At 41.3% G+C, this 16,242-nt stretch overlaps 1 protein-coding gene across 1 annotated transcript in view; it reads left to right on the top strand.

The window, feature by feature from the left end:
- LOC116973735 (PC3-like endoprotease variant B) overlaps window positions 1-16,242 on the top strand; it is a 704,916-nt gene that overhangs the window by 510,882 nt on the left and 177,792 nt on the right. The window lies entirely within an intron of this gene.

Raw genomic sequence — 16,242 nt, 5'->3', positions numbered from 1 at the left:
TTTTATTCTTAGGCCTGTCCCACAGGCATTATGAATTGAATGGTGGTGAATGAAACCAAGACTCATTGACTATCTTTTCAAATATCCCTCCTCACTCTTTCCCTCTTAATCTTTGTCAAGTTGATTTAATGAGATCTCTCTCTGATCATACATCACATTGGCTGCACTTGGCCTTACATTGTCTTTCCCGGCAAAGCAATTATCATTATTTGTTGCCTAAAAGCATGAAATTATGAGCAATAAGTTCAGACAAAATGTTATGTGAAAACAGCCAACATTCTTTTTTTATATGAAGAAAAAAGGGTTGTGGCTAATACAGAGAGCTCTCCAAAACAATTACAAGGGTTACTATGCACAATTAATCTGCACCATTTGCTTCCCATGCAGATGAACAGGCTTCCTTCTAACTATTACAAGGTGCTGCATGCTGCTAATATTAACTGCAATGTGGCGTGTTTAGTTTAATTTAGAGATACAGCATGGAAACAGGCACTTCAGCCCACCGAAATCACACCAACCAGCGGTCCCCGTACATTAACACCATTCTACACACACTAGAGACAATTTACAAATATACCAAGCCAATTAGCCTACATACCTGGACATCTTTGGAGTGTGGGAGGAAACCAGAACTCCCTGGAGAAAACACACGTAGCTAACGTATATGAAAGTCAGGTTCGAACCCGGCCTCTGGCGCTGTAAGTCAGCAACTCGATGCTGCGCCACCATTCTGCCCTGCATCCTCTGGCTCGGGAAAAAAATAGCAACAATGTCTGGATTTTTTTTAAAGCCAAGCTGTACTTCTCAAAACCACCCTGCACTTCTTGAAAAGATGGGTATAAGGGATTCATCAAACAGTGGTGGGCATTCTGTTCAGGACACATTCTCACATTTTTGTCTCTGCATCTCTGGCTTTTGTCCAACCATCTGCCTATTCAAACCTCCACTCACATGTATCCACCTATCACTCGCCAGGCTTTTCCCCGCTCCCCCCGCTCTACCAGCTTTCACCCCCCACCCCACCACAATCAGTCTGACGAAGGGCGGCACAGCTAGTGGAGCCGCTGTCACATAGCATCAGAGACTCGAGTTCAATCCTAACCTCAACTCCATGTGGAGTTAGCACGTTCTTTATGTGACCATGTAGGTTTCCTAAGGGTGCTCCGGTTTCCTCCCATATCCCAAAGGCATGCAGGATTATAGGTTACTTGGCCTCTGTAAATCCCCCCGCTGTGTAGGTGGTGGATTCAAAAGTAGGATAACATAGACGGATGATCAATGGACTCGGTGGTCTGAAGGGCTTGTTACCATTCTGTGTCTATAAACTAAACTAAACTAAACCAAACCCATAATCCATGTTCTCCAGAGATGCTATTTGAGCCATTGAGTTACTCCAGCACTTTGTGTATTTTTTTTCCAAATCCATTTATTCTATTGTTCGATCCTCTCCCAGTCTATATGTTCAATTTTCCTTTTGGTGAATCCAATTTCTCATATCTTGAACCATATCTTCAATGGAACTTCCTCAGATCCTTTCTTGATAAATGACAATTACCGCCTATCCTTTTGCAAACTTTCTGTAATCTGTCAAAACTTTAATTTACATTATTTAACCATGACTAGGAATTCACAAGCTCATGCTGACCTATCTCTGATCAGGCTCTCAATATTTGCCGATGTTACTGCTGGTCATCGTTACTTTCTCTTAAACAAGCTAATCGTGTCACGTTTACTTGGGTTATGCTTTCCATCTTTTTCAGCAAAGGTTTAATATTTTCCACTCTCCAGTCTTTTGATATGTTACATGGTGAATGGAAAATGTTAAACTAGCCTCAGTAATCTCCTTCAGTATCCTGAGATGCACAATGTCTGACCCTGAGTAGCAATCAATTTTTAGCTCCACAGCTCTTTTACAAATGTTTTTGATTAATGTGCAATATAAATGACAAAGTGGAAGGCCATCTAATATATTTAAATATAGATTACACTTCTGCTTTCTGATTCACAAAACTTTGAATTCTTTCACTCTATTAAATAATGGGACACAATATTAAGCAACTCACCGATTTTGTGTTTATACAATTAATATCATTATACTTCCCTTTAAGTGCGGACCCCGGTTTACTGATTTCCTTTTCCAAATTAATGTTTTCAGCCGGTTGATGATAGAGTATGTACCTGTCTGGAGTGATTTATTTTGGCCACACAACACCAAATATTTTCTGTCATAATGAAACCTGTGGCACAATATGACGTCTTTCTAACAGAAGATTACTATCAAACGCAAATGAAAGCAGTGAAGTAAAAGCATCAACGGCGAAGGGGGAGCAAAAGTCTAAATTTATTCATAAATTAAGAAATGTTTTATTTAGGTAAGATGCGCTCTGGAAACAGCTGTTGAGCTGGATTACAAATGAGATCCTCTTCAGCACCTTTAGTTTAGTTTAGAGATACAGCAATGTGGCCGAAGGGTCTGTTTCATGCTGTATCTCTAAACTAAACTAAAGGTGCTGAAGATGATCTCATTTGTAATCCAACTCAACAGCTGTTTCCAGAGCGCATCTTAATCCTTCACTCCATAGATGCTGCCTCACAAAATGAATTTATTGCAGAGTGCTCGAATCTTGTGAAACAACACATTTTGCTTGAGAGGCAATCTGCAAAGTACTGCAGATTGCTATAATAGATGCCACGCCAGATTCCTCCCATATTGAACAAACAACATTTCTTTTGAGATCGAAGGTAGACAAAAATGCTGGAGAAACTCAGCGGGTGAGGCAGCATCTATGGAGTGAAGGATTAGGTGACGTTTCGGGTCGAGACCCTTCTTCAGACTGATGTGGAGGTGGGGGGGTGGGGGGGGGGAGAAGAAAGGAAGAGGCAGAGACAGTGGCCTGTGGGAGAGCTGGGAAAGGGAGGGGAAGGAAGGAGAAAGCTAGGACCACATGAAATTGGAGAAGTCAATATTCATACCGCTGGGGTGTAAACTGCCCAAGCAAAATATGAGGTGCTGCTCCTCCAATTTGCGGTGGGACTCACTCTGGCCATGGAGGAGGCCCAGGACAGAAAGGTCGGATTCAGAATGGGAGGGGGAGTTGAAGTGCTGTGCCACCAGGAGATCAGTTTGGTTAGTGCGAACCGAGCGGAGGCGTTGGGTGTTGAGTCCACGCTGACCATCCATCACCTGATTATACTGGTTCTATATTATCCATATTCTCATCCACTTCCTACACATTTGGGGCAATTTACAGAGGCCAATTAACCTACAAACCCGTATGTCTTTGGGATGTGGGGGGGGAACTGGAGCACCCAGAGGAAACAGGGATAACATTCACACTCCACACAGACATCACCCGAGATCAGGATCAAACCCACGTTCCTGGTGCTGTGCCAACTGATTTTTTTTTTATCAACAGCTTGAAATAATTCACTTTACAAGCATATATGGCCTTGACCTGACACTGTTCTTGAAGAAAATGGAATGTAATATTCATCAAGTTTACCTAAACTGTATCTAAACTATCCTTCCAAAAATGTCCAGTTTTCAGGGTCCTTAATGGAGCTGAACTGAGAAAGGAACAGCTGTCTAATAGCATGAGTTTAGACAAATTTGTCTCCCAATTTGTTGCTAAAATTCTAATCTGACCAATAACTGGGAGTTATCAAAACCCAAATGACTTAGATTTAAGGAGTAAATTAATCAAGGTTCCCATTCACAATTCTCCTCCAACTACAGAAAACATTTCAACTCAGCTGTGTTGGTTCTATTGATCAAATCAAAAGCCTCTATTCATGGTTAATATTCATGCATGATCGAAAACCTGTTGAACCCTTGCTGTTAACATAGAAACATAGAAAATAGGTGCAGGAGTAGGCCATTTGGTCCTTCGAGCCAGCACCGCCATTCAATATAATCAAGGTTGATCATCCAAAATCAGTACAGCATTCCCCATATCCCTTGATTCCTTTAGCCCTAAGAGCTATATCTAACTCTCTATTGAAAACATCCAGTGAATTGGCCTCCACTGCCTTCTGTGGCAGAGAATTCCACAGATTCACAACTCCCTGGATGAAAAAGTTTTTCCTCATCTCAGTCCTATGTGGCCGACCCCTTATTCTTACACTGTAACCCCTGATTCTGCACTCCCCCAACAACTTGGAACATTTTTTCCTGCATCTAGCTTGTCCAATCCCTTAAGAATTTTATGTGTTTCTATAAAATGGTGGCACAGCCTTCTAAAGGCTAAAGGCTATCTAAAGGCTATCTAAAAAATCTCCTCTCATCCTTCTAAATCCCAGCGAATAAAACCATTGTCAATACCTTTGGCCCAGAATTCAGTCAACAGTAAGGCACCTGCGCTCACTCTTAACCCATTAAGCTGTTCTCATTCATCTTACTTGATTCCGGTGATGGAAAGTTGCTTGAAGAAGAGACCCAATATTCAGTGGTATGACTGTGACTGGCATTGGGACCTTCTATTCATAAGTCATTTTCCATGGCGGGAGGTCAGATGAACTAGCCCTGCTCTCAAAACTACAGAAATAAAGTCTTATCAAGTACTTTAGACATGAGCTTTCCCGACCGCCATCTAGCAAAGCTGTCAATGTCTTTGAAAATCTTTCAAAATCCACTGATAATTACTCAAGCCTTAATTATTTTAAAACCTATTTTAGCAGGTAAAAACACAAAATAAATCAAAACCTGCTCACCCCCAGTTGTTGGAGCTAATTTCCGTTGAAATCAATGGAGAAGAACTCCCTGCACCAGGATTTTTGAGCTAATTACCCAACAAAAGTAGAGACGAATTTGCACAAATTTGCATTTTCTCACTGCATTTAACTCTAATGTTAGAGTGCTTGAGCAGCCATCAGCAAATTTGGGAGCACCAAAGTCACATGTATATGTTTGGAAATCACTAAACGCTAGGGAAGTGACAATGGTTACGTGCAGAACCATTGCCATTTACCAACGTCATTCAGTTTAGTTTAGTTTAGAGATACAACATGGAAACAGGTCCTTTGGCCCACCGAGCCCGCACCAACCAGCGATCACCACACAATAACACAATCCTACACATACTAGGGAAAATGTACACTTATACCAAGTATACAAACCCAAGCCAATTAACCTACGTCTTTGGAGTGTGCGAGGAAACCGAAGATCTCAGAGAAAACCCACGCAGCTCACGGGGAGAACGTACAAACTCCATACAGACAGCACCCATAGTCGTGATCAAACCCGGGTCTCCACCGCTGTAAGGCAGCAACTCTACCACTGTGCCACCATGCCGCCATTTCTCTGCAAAATCCGAGGCGATGTCAGAGTGAGATGCAACAGAGCGTTCAGTCCATAAGGCATAACTCCTTACTCTGTTAAACAGGTGGAGGAGACTACCCACTCACCCATCCCCGATTAATTGCTGTGCTCACGTTTAATGTTTGGCAATATTAGAAGGAACCCTTTTGAATTACCCTTTTTAATCTGTACTGCTAAATTAAGGAAACAAGCTTCAACTTCAAAATCCATAAAGGAGGTTAAATTGCCATCCACTATCTCACAGGTACTTGAAATTAGCCTAATTAAAAACTGGTTACTTGATTTGTCCTTTTGCATATCTTTTATTCATTTGTTTTATGTACCTTTTCACATCTCTCATTTCCCTCTCAGAAAAGACCCGAAACGTCACCTATTCATTTTCTCCAAAGGAGTTGCCTGACCCACTGAGTTAATCCAACTTTTTTTGTATATCTCCTGGAGAAAGTTATTGCAATCTCTGAAACTGAGTTAATGCAATCTCAGTTTGTATTGACATTCAAACTGCGAGCCCTTAAATATAGTGATTGAATATTGCATGCGTTTCCAGCTAGTGTCTTGTGAATATCTGTAAGTCTGCCTCGTCCAAATACCTGAAAAATAAAATGCAATGGATCGTTGGAATTTTAATGACAAGAAACAAAATTTGAAGTCTTGGACAGTATTTGCAATTTGTGACCTAGATCTATTAGTCATTACCTCTTCAGTGAGAAAACCAACCTCACTAAAGTAGTGGAAGAAGTGGTATCAAGGAGATAAAAAGAATGGTGCATGCAAAACATTCCTGGAGATCTATGAATTTGTATAATTTACTATTCTGAAGGATTCAGGGTCACCTCTTCTACATGTGTTAGACTTTTTTAAGTGCACTCATCAGCAGTACTTGTTCTGTTGCACCTTTTCACACAATCTGATCGCAGTTCTTTGTCAACTTCCAATTGAAGAGTCAATTAAAGTGAAGTGCTGCACTTTGTTGCTTTCAAGCTTCTTCTGGACGAGAGCTGTCAGGTAAAATGTTCATTATTACTCAGCAATTGAAACTGAAGACAAAACTATCTCAAAAATATCCTCATTATTTCAAAAGAAGTCTGTTCTCTTATGCAAACTGTAAGTGCACAGAGGGTCCTTCCTGAATGAAAATGCCTGCAGTGCTTGTAAAATATGGGTCATTTTGGCAGGGAATAAAAAAACAATGGCTGAGGAATCCTGTCCTGTTGTGTATGATTTTATATGAGACTTGATTGAATTGCAAAGTAAGACTAAAAAGTTGATAACTGAACGTGGCTGGGACTTTATGCATATTGAAATTTGGATTAAATAAATGTACAGACACAAAATGTCGGAGTAACTTGTAGGTTAATTAGTTTGGCATAAATGTAAAAGTTGTCCCTAGTGTAGGATAGTGTTAATGTGCGGGGGGTCGCTGGTCGGTGCGGACAGGGTGGGCCAAAGGACCTGTTTCCATGTTGCATCTCCAAACTAAACTGAACTAAACTCAGCGGGTCGGGCAGCATTTCTAGAGAAATGGAATAGGGTCAGAATCCTTCTCCAGACTCCCTGATGTAACATCACCTACTCCTTCTTTCCAGTGTTGCTGCCGTTGAGTTACTCCAGCATTTTGTCTCTATCTTCGGTATAAACCAGCATCTGCAGTTGTTTCCTACACAAATGTTTCCTAGTAATGGCTGTACTGTATCCTGAAGATATTCAGTACAATAATCTAACTTGGGGTATAGAAGAGGAACATTAGAAAATATAGAGCAAGGAAAATAACATATTCATTTATGTCATTCCATGACATTTGAAATTTGGATCCTGTGCTCCTGAGTGCATCGTGCTTCCATATACAAATAATGCACTGCACTGACATCAACTATCATGCAATGCACATTGCATACCGATGTGGTTGCATTAGAACATGGATGTGCAATGAACAGGTCTTGAACAGGAATGCATCCCATTCAAGTACCTAGAGATAAATCTTATCTGTATCTTTGTTAGACTACCTCAACACCTCCAGATCCAGCAACAGTTTCTTCCCAGCTGTTATCAGGCAACTGAATCGTCCTACTGCAACCAGTGAGCAGCGCTGAACTACTATCTACCCCTTTGGTGACTCTCGGACTATCCTTGATCGGACTTTGCTGAAGGAAAACATTAGTGCAAGAACACAATTTGAAAACAAGTCAATGATAATGCAAGAGGTGGTTGATTGTCCCGTTAGTGAGCTGGAGGTGGCACAGTGGCGCACCAGTAGAATTGCTGCCTCACAGCGCCGGTGACCTGGGTTTAATCCTGACTATGTGTGCTGTCTGTATAGAGTTTGTATGGGACTCTGTGGGGGGGTTTTCAGACCATCCGGTTTCCTCCCACACTCCAAAGACATGCAGGTTTGTAGGTTAATTGCCTTTGGTAAATTGTAAATTGTCCCTCGTGTGTCGGATAGTGTTAGGGTACAGGGTGATCGTTGGTCGGCACGGACTCGGTGGAGAAAAAGGCCAGTTTCCATGCTGTATCTCTAAAGTTTAAAGTCTAAAGATAGGATTACGGTTGTGCAGGTGGGTTCAAGAACCTGGTAGTTGTCGGAAAATAGCTGTCCCTGAACCTGGTGGTGTGGGATCTCCTACCCAACAGTAGCTAAATGAGGCACAGCAAGGATGGTGAGGTCCCTAGATTATACATGCCGCCGCCTTGCCGCAGCTCCTCAGATAGATGTTTTTGAAGTAGGGTGGGCTATATGCATGATGGACATGACATGGTCAACCAATCTCTGAAGCCTGTGAGTTGGAATTGCCAGACTAGACCAGAATGTAATCAATCTGGATACTTTCAACAGTGCATCTGGGGAAATTAGTTAGAGTAATCAGTGACTTAACAAATCTCCTTAAGCTTCTCAGAAATTAGATGTGCTGGCACACCTTCTTTATCATTGCAGCCATGTGCTGGACCCAGGACAAGGCATCTGAGATGTTGGTTTACTTTAGTTTAGTTTAGGTTAGTTTAGTTTCATTTAGTGTAGTTTAGAGATACAGCGTGGAAACAGGCCCTTTGGCCCACTGACCCATGCCGACCAGTGATCACCCCGATCACTAGCAATATCCTACACACTAGGGACAATTTACAATTTTTACCAAAGCCAAATAACCTACCAACCTGTACATCTTTGGAGTGTGGGTGGAAACCGGAGGACATGGAGAAAACCCACGTGGTCACGGGGAGAACGTACAAATTCCAAACAGACCGCTCCCGTAGTCAGGATCACACCCGGGTCGCTGGCGCTGTAAGGCAGCAGCTCTACCACTGCGTCACTGTGCCACACTGTTAGCATCCAGGAATTTGAAGCGACAAACTCTTTACACCCCAATTCACCAATGAAAACTGGCACAAGGTCTCTTGACTTCCCCCCTTTCTGAAATGAACGACTAACATAGAAACATAGAAAATAGGTGCAGGAGGAGGCCATTCGGCCCTTCAAGCCGGCACCGCCATTCATTGTGATCATGGCTGATCGTCCCCTATCAATAACCCGTGCCTTGGTTTTGTTGATATTGAGCAACAATAGTTGCTACATCACTCATTCAAGAGTTTTATCTCTCTTCTGTTTGCTGACTCATCCTCACCCATGATTAGGCCAACAACACTGGTGTTGTTGCTAAAATTGTAGATTTCATTGGAGATGTGTTTAGCCATGCAGTCAAGAGTTTCGAGCAGAGGATTAGGTACACTCTACTTTCTTTACACCCATGATTGCGTGGATGTCAATGACTAGACTTTTTCAAATAACTAATCATTTTGTGGAAATATTGATTATGATACAATTCTTAGTTTGCGTCAGATGAATTCATTCTTTCCAACCAATGGTTACTCACTTTTCATTTTGCATGTTTTCATTTCAATTAGTCACTGCTTGGATTTATAGAGCATTCTCTTAGTTTAGCAATTGTGTGGAAATATTGAAGAGGTACTTTGAAACCAAATTGAGAATGTTTGTGTTAAAGATTGGTGGTAGTTTTGTGATCAGTTAAATGGATTGTGTTATTTTTCTTGCTCTATATTACCTAATTGCGAAGAAGAAGAAGTAGAAGAGGAAGGAGCAGAAGAAGAAGTTCTGCTTCTAAAACACGTTAGATTATTATTGTAAGGATTGCTGTACTGAATTTCTTCAGGAGTGGTTCAATACAAACATCCCTGGGAAATATCTTTGCAGTATCATTTTGTAAATTAAAAATGCTGAGTAAAATGCTAAATAGATATTTTGCTACTGTGTGTTCCTTTGTGGGGGAATTGGCTTGCTATTCATTGTGGAGTAAACTAATGTTAATCAGTGATATATACCTTGAAAAATCTATGTATTATGATAAAAATATGTACCTTGAACATTTATAAATCAAGGAACTGTTGATTCAGATTCTGAAGTTTTGTATTTGCACATCAAATCCAAATTGATATATTTAAAGCTTAATTAAAATTGAATTATGGAATTAGATTTAAATTGTTGCCAAACATTTCTCTAACATAAATCTTTGATTTAATCAAAGATAGGTTTATGTATTATGTAATTTAGGTTCAGAATCAAATCATTGAATTCTGATTCTCAATTCTATTAAAAAAAACAGAATCTGATTTCTGTTACACTGAAATCTAAATTGACTAAGAATGTCATAATGATATCTGTTACTTTAATTTGAAATTTAGATTTGAATTCTGTTTGAAATTTTTTGTATTGGTTAATTTTACATTCACAATATGATCTGAACTGTTTTGAGTCTAAAATAATTTACTGCTCTTGATTTATATTTTTGTCTGCATATTTGAACACTTAATTTTTAGACAGAGAAGAATTATTTGGAAAATGGAATATGAATTTAGAACCAGATTACATAAATGGTTAAAAAAATCATTTTATTTGTCCATACATTCGCATAGAAGGAGCAGATATCTTTTCAAAGCTGTGCAAGTTTGAGAAGCAAATGAAACCCGGAATAGATCAAAACTTGGGTAATTCACATCATATCAAATATTTTGTTTTACACTTCTTAGCATGTTACGAGTAACTGATTGGTAAGGTTGCCGGTTGTATTGCTGGATAAGCATTTCTTCTTCCATGAATACATTTTAATGCACCTTGTTTTAGACTGGGAAAGGAGAAGAGCTGTCCTTTTACGTGAATATATTTCTAAAAACTAAAAACACAGTTACAGTGATCTATTTGTGCTGGTAAAGGACTTTTTTTTAACAGCACATCATTCATAAATGCCCTTGATTTCTGCATGACAGGATCCTATTTGTGGGCATTCTGATTTTTTTTAGAAAGGCCTAAAGTAAACTCTAAGTAGTTGTACAGCTTGTCAATTTCAACATATCTTCTGTTTGTCAAATGCATCAAGCACTGACAATGACATATCAAGACATCTAACATTCGAAGAGCTAAGCGTCAGTAGGATTTTTTGACATCGCAATAAATCTCTGGCTGAGATTGCCAGCTACTTTTTTTTAATCATTAGTGAAGTTGAGGCAGCGGTACATATTGATCTCAAGCCACTCAGTACCTAGCCCTCTTTCCAGGTGTACATGCCTCAAGGGAGGAATGTCATATATTGAATTGTTTCCATACAGTATTTTTAGTGGCTCCTTGTGTGGCTTATCTGAACTCAGAGACCAGATTGTGCGAAGCAGCTAGAGTTTAACTTGGGGAAAAAGAATATTCGAACAAACAGTTTCAATAGTTCACAATGATTCATACATGAGGGATCTGATTAATGCCAGGAGCAAGGAACTCATTCACGGTGTCTTTGTCAAGCAAAACACTTTATATTTTGCATGATTTGCCAAGATAAAAGAGGCAACACAGTGGAAAATGTATTTACCTAAATTAGTTTTAATTATATCAATATAAACCATTTTTTCCATAATGAGTGGAAATAAATGAAATGTCTCGGATCAGAGAAGCTTATCAATATGAAAAGAACTGTAATTACAACCTTTTGAAGACCTCTTCTGTGTTTGTGTCATTAAACTCCAACATAAATTACAATAAATATCAGTATTTCTAAAGTGAGGCTTTGTAATTTTGCTCCTACATACAGTAAATGAACAGATTTCACCCTAAATTGAAAATATGATGGTTAAGATGTGTCAAATGTAATTCCTTAGGAACTTTTTTTTTAATTTAGCAGCTGTGCTCAGTCTAACTTGCTTCTACTTTCTAGTTGAGAACACAGTCCTGAGAGGCTCAGTTACGATACGATACGATAGAACTTTATTTATCCCAGGAGGGAAAATGATCTGCCAACAGTCATAAAAAACACAAAATACATGAACATGAAATTAAAGTGACGAGTGGAAAGGATTGGGGATGTGCATAGATTGGGAAGGGGGGGGGGGGGGGGGGGGGGGGTAGGAGTCAGCCTCAGTTTACCCCACGACAGAAGGGGGAGGAGTTGCACAGTTTGATAGGTGCAGGGAAGAAGGATCTCCTGTGGCGTTCTGTCCTGCATCTTGGTGGAACCAGTCTGTTGCTGAAGGTGCTCTCTGGTTGATCAGTTGGGAACATCACATTAAGAACCAGCATTTGTCCCCATTCAAGCATCTATTTGGAGTGTGGGAGGAAACCGGAGCACCAGGAGGAAAACCACGCAGTCACAGGGACTGTGTACAGACAGCACGGTCAACATCGAATCCAGGTCTCTGGCTCTGTGAGGCAGCAACTCTACCGCTGTGCCGCTGTGCCACACAGTTTGAGAAGATATGTGGAGAAGAAGCAATCGGGATGGTACTTAGACCCAATGTCAGGCATTGAAAGCACAGAAAATCCCAAGTAACAGGAACAGAACAGTAAACCTCATGTTGTCCATCCACTTGCCCACCAGCAGTTGCGCTGTCCAGTCCAATTAGAATTTTGGAGTCATTGAATCATAGAGAAATACAACACAGAAACAGGCCATTGAGTCTATGCCAACCAGCAGCCCCCCATTTACATTAAACTTACATTTCTCCCACTTTTTTATTCTCCTCACACTCTCATCAACTCCCCCCAGATTACACCACTCACCTAAGCCTAGAGTCAATTTACCATGACTAATTAACTTACCAACCTACATGTTTATGGGATGTTGGATGAAAATCGAGCATGTGGGGGTAATCCTCGTGCTTTTTGGGTGAAAATACAGACTCCATACAAATAGCATCTGAGCACAGGATTGAACCTGGGTATCTGGCAATGTGAGGCAGCTGTCCTACTAGCTGAGTACTCCTAAAACGTATATATAATGACCCCCTCATAGCAAGAACCTCATTCCTCAAATAAGCACACCAATATTGCACACAATACTCAAATTGTAGTCTCACCGAGTCCTATACAATTGAAGAAAGACATTATGCTCTTCTACTCAAATCTTCTCACAATGAGGGCCAACATGCCTTTTGCCTTCTTGACCACCAGCTGTACCTGCATATTGACTAGAGGGCGGCACAGCGACGCAGCAGTAAAGTTGCTGCCTTACAGTACCAGAGACCCAGGTTCGATCCTGACTACGGGTGCGTGTCTGTACGGAGTTTGTACGTTCTCCCTGTGACCTGCGTGGGTTTTCTCCGGGAAGCTCGGTTTCCTCCCACACTCCAAAGACATACAGGTTTGTTGGTTAATTGGCTTGGTATAAATGTGAATTGTCCTTTGTGTGCAGGATAGTATTAATGTGCGGGGATCACTGGTCGGAGCGGACACGATGGGCTGAAAGCCCTGTTTCCGCGCTGTGTCTCTAAACTAAAGTAAACTAATCTAAAGGTGCATAAGGATACTAAGAATAAGACGTCAGTAAGATGATTCTAGAGAGTTAGGAGGACAAAGAGATTTTAGAATGAAGATGTTTTATATCAGTTCACCTGTACTCAGGGCGTCCAATGATTTTTTTTTGATAATTTCTGCTGCCTTCACTTTGGGATGTCATTGGTAATGGTATTCAGTGAATAATAGTATGGAGCAAGGAAGATTGATCTCTAAACTCAGATGCATACAGAGTGTGTAGCTTACTTACCCCAGATATGCTTCATTTGTTTCCATTTGCAAAGATTTCACATGGCACTCAGAGCAGTAAGCAAACTAGTACAAAACGCATTTGATCATGGTTTCTTTTAATTAATTAAAATAAAAGAGATTTCAAGGGTGTTATCTGGCTGGCAATGATAAGGGAAAAGAATGCACAAGGACTGTAGGAAACTGTCCTGTTTCATCGTTACTGGCCTTGTGCAGGAAGATTGATATCACAGTTTTAAGGCTCTTACAAATTACTTTTTGACAAGGACAGATTTATTTCTGAGTGACCACAATTTTTTAGATTCCGTTTTTAATACGGGTTTACTGGTATATTTTGTGTCTAATGCAATAAATGAAGGGGTAGTGACACTTCAAAGCTTCAGGGGGTTCCGGAATATTTTCAATTCAAAGTTTCAGATGAAAATTTTCACTTGTATAAATATAAAGAATATTTAAATATGCACTTTTCTGCATCGTGTAAATAAAGAATTTAAAAGTGAAGAGCAAAATACAAAGACCATTTAATTTTCAAGATAACAACTTGAAAGATTTCAACTTGTTTCTACTTATTGAAAGGATTTATTCATTAAAGAGCAGCCTGCAGGTATGGGATTCTTAACAATGTCATAGAAGATCAGTTAAACTGGAACTAAATCAAACCAGGCTTATAACAACCATTCAATTATGGATATTTATAAAAGACAAACGGATTTTACACTTGCATATCTGTGGTTTTTCACCCATCTGAAGTTTTTTTCCCCCTGTGCATGTCAAATTTGATTTGTATACAACAGGCCCTTCATGCTCTCCTCCCCCAGCTTAGCATCCCCGCCCAGCTCCAGAAATAATTGTTTGGAGATCAAGACCTCAAACCCAGCATAACGTCTTGGCTTGTCAGGAGAAAGTGATCCCGACGTTTCTGTATGCCCTGAGACTTGGGCTACACACCATAGGCACCACATCCACCATAGGCACTACATCCACCATAGGCACCACATCCACCATAACCACCACATCCACCATAGGCACCACATCCACCATAGGCACTACATCCACCATAGGCACCGCAAAGCACTATAGTTACCACCAACAGGGTATCTGCAAGATCCTCCAAATCCACTCGAACAGCAAACAAAACAATATTTGCATCTTTTCCCAGGCCAACACCCCAAGCATTGAAGCCAAAATTATATTAGTTATATTTCATTCAGCAGGTCTGGCAAAGATACCAGATACAGACAGTCTATCCGAAGGTCTGTGAGAAAAGTGGAAAGGTTTCAACTCAAGGATGGTCTCAGAGCCTCCCAGAAAAAAACATATTGTCCCCACCAACTCATGTGAACCAACGTCATCAAAGACCCACATCACACTGGCTCTCATTTCGCTGATACCATCAGAAAGGAGCTTGTAAAATGTAACCACCATATTCACCAAGAGCCTCTTCCAAGCAACTATCATGCTCTTGAACACCACCCGACACTAACCTCAGCAACGATTATCTTCTGTGGAATGTATCTTTGATTGCACTATGAAACTCAGTTTTTGCGCTACTATGGTTACCTGGTACTGCGGTTATTAATTTATTGTATTTTTAATTACTATATATATTTATCTGTATGTCATTACATTTATGGGTCTGTTTAGCTGCAGCAAGTAAGAGTTTCATTGTTTTGTTATTGGTATATACGACAATTAATCACCCTCGACGCTCCAGAACCCCTGGTCCAAAGTGGAGAATGAGCACTTGGGTGCTATTAGAAACAGAACACAAATGCCTTGTGTGAATACCTCCCAAACTAGCCACATGCCAGCCCTGTCAAACATCTCTTGCTCAACATTTGACTGTTTCTAGGTCCTCTATTGGCTTCATCTGGTAACTCCGAACCCAAAGACTGGAGTTTAGGCAAACCACGTTTATCCCAGACAAATTGGCTTTGATGTAAGATCATAAGAGATAGGAGTAGAATTAGGACATTCAGCCCATCAAGTCTACTCCGCCATTCAATCATGGCTCATCTACAGTATCTCTCCTGGACATCCGGTGGTGCTGTTACTGGCTGCCTCCGCCCATGGTCTCGTTGTCTTTTTTATTTTTTGTTATGTTTAGAGTGTGTTTTTTTTGTTTTTTTCAGTATTTTATGTGGTGGGAAGCGGGTAGGATAAGTGGGAAACCTTCCTTCAGTCGCTTCCTGGCGAGGATGCGGCTATTATCCGAGTTGCATCCTCGCCCCCCCCCCCCCCCCCCCCCCCCCCCCCCTCGTGGCCTACCAACTGGATTGGCGTGGCCTTTCCTGCCGGGACCGGACCAGAGCTTCAACAGCTGCAGCGCTGCGCTCGATACATCGCAAAGCGGGCGAGGCCTTACCTGGGATCGCCACTTGGAGCTCCGGAGTGTTGGGCCGCTGTTCCAACATCGCGGAGCTGTGGGTGCGGAGCTCCCAACGTGGGCTGCGCTGACTTTAACATCGCGGAGTCCTGGGACCCTTTGCCGGGGGTTGCCAGCGCGAATCACCGCCCAGCGCAGCCTGTGGACATCGGGTGCCGCGGACTCCGGTGGAAGGTGGCCGATTCAGAGGTCCAGGCCGCTGAGGATGTTCTCCAGTTCCATCGTGCCCGGCGAGAGGGCCTGAACATAGGGTCCCCCATAGACTACGGGTTGCTCGGGAGGTCCCGACCACTGGTGAACATTGGGGAATATCAGTGAGGAGATTAACTGGACTTTGGTTCCTTCCCTCAAAGTGGGGAACTTTGAGTATAGGAACAAAGAGGACCTTCTGCAGTTGTATAGGGCCCTTAGTTAGACCACACCTGGAGTATTGTGTGCAGTTTTGGTCCCCTAATTTGAGGAATGACATTCTTGCTATTGAGGGAGTGCAGCGTAGGTTTACAAGGTTAA

This window comes from Amblyraja radiata, chromosome 5, assembly GCF_010909765.2.
Source record: "Amblyraja radiata isolate CabotCenter1 chromosome 5, sAmbRad1.1.pri, whole genome shotgun sequence".
Taxonomy (NCBI): Eukaryota; Metazoa; Chordata; class Chondrichthyes; order Rajiformes; family Rajidae; genus Amblyraja; species Amblyraja radiata.
The sequence above is the reverse complement of the archived record's forward strand: the minus strand, read 5'-3'. Positions and strand labels throughout refer to the sequence as shown.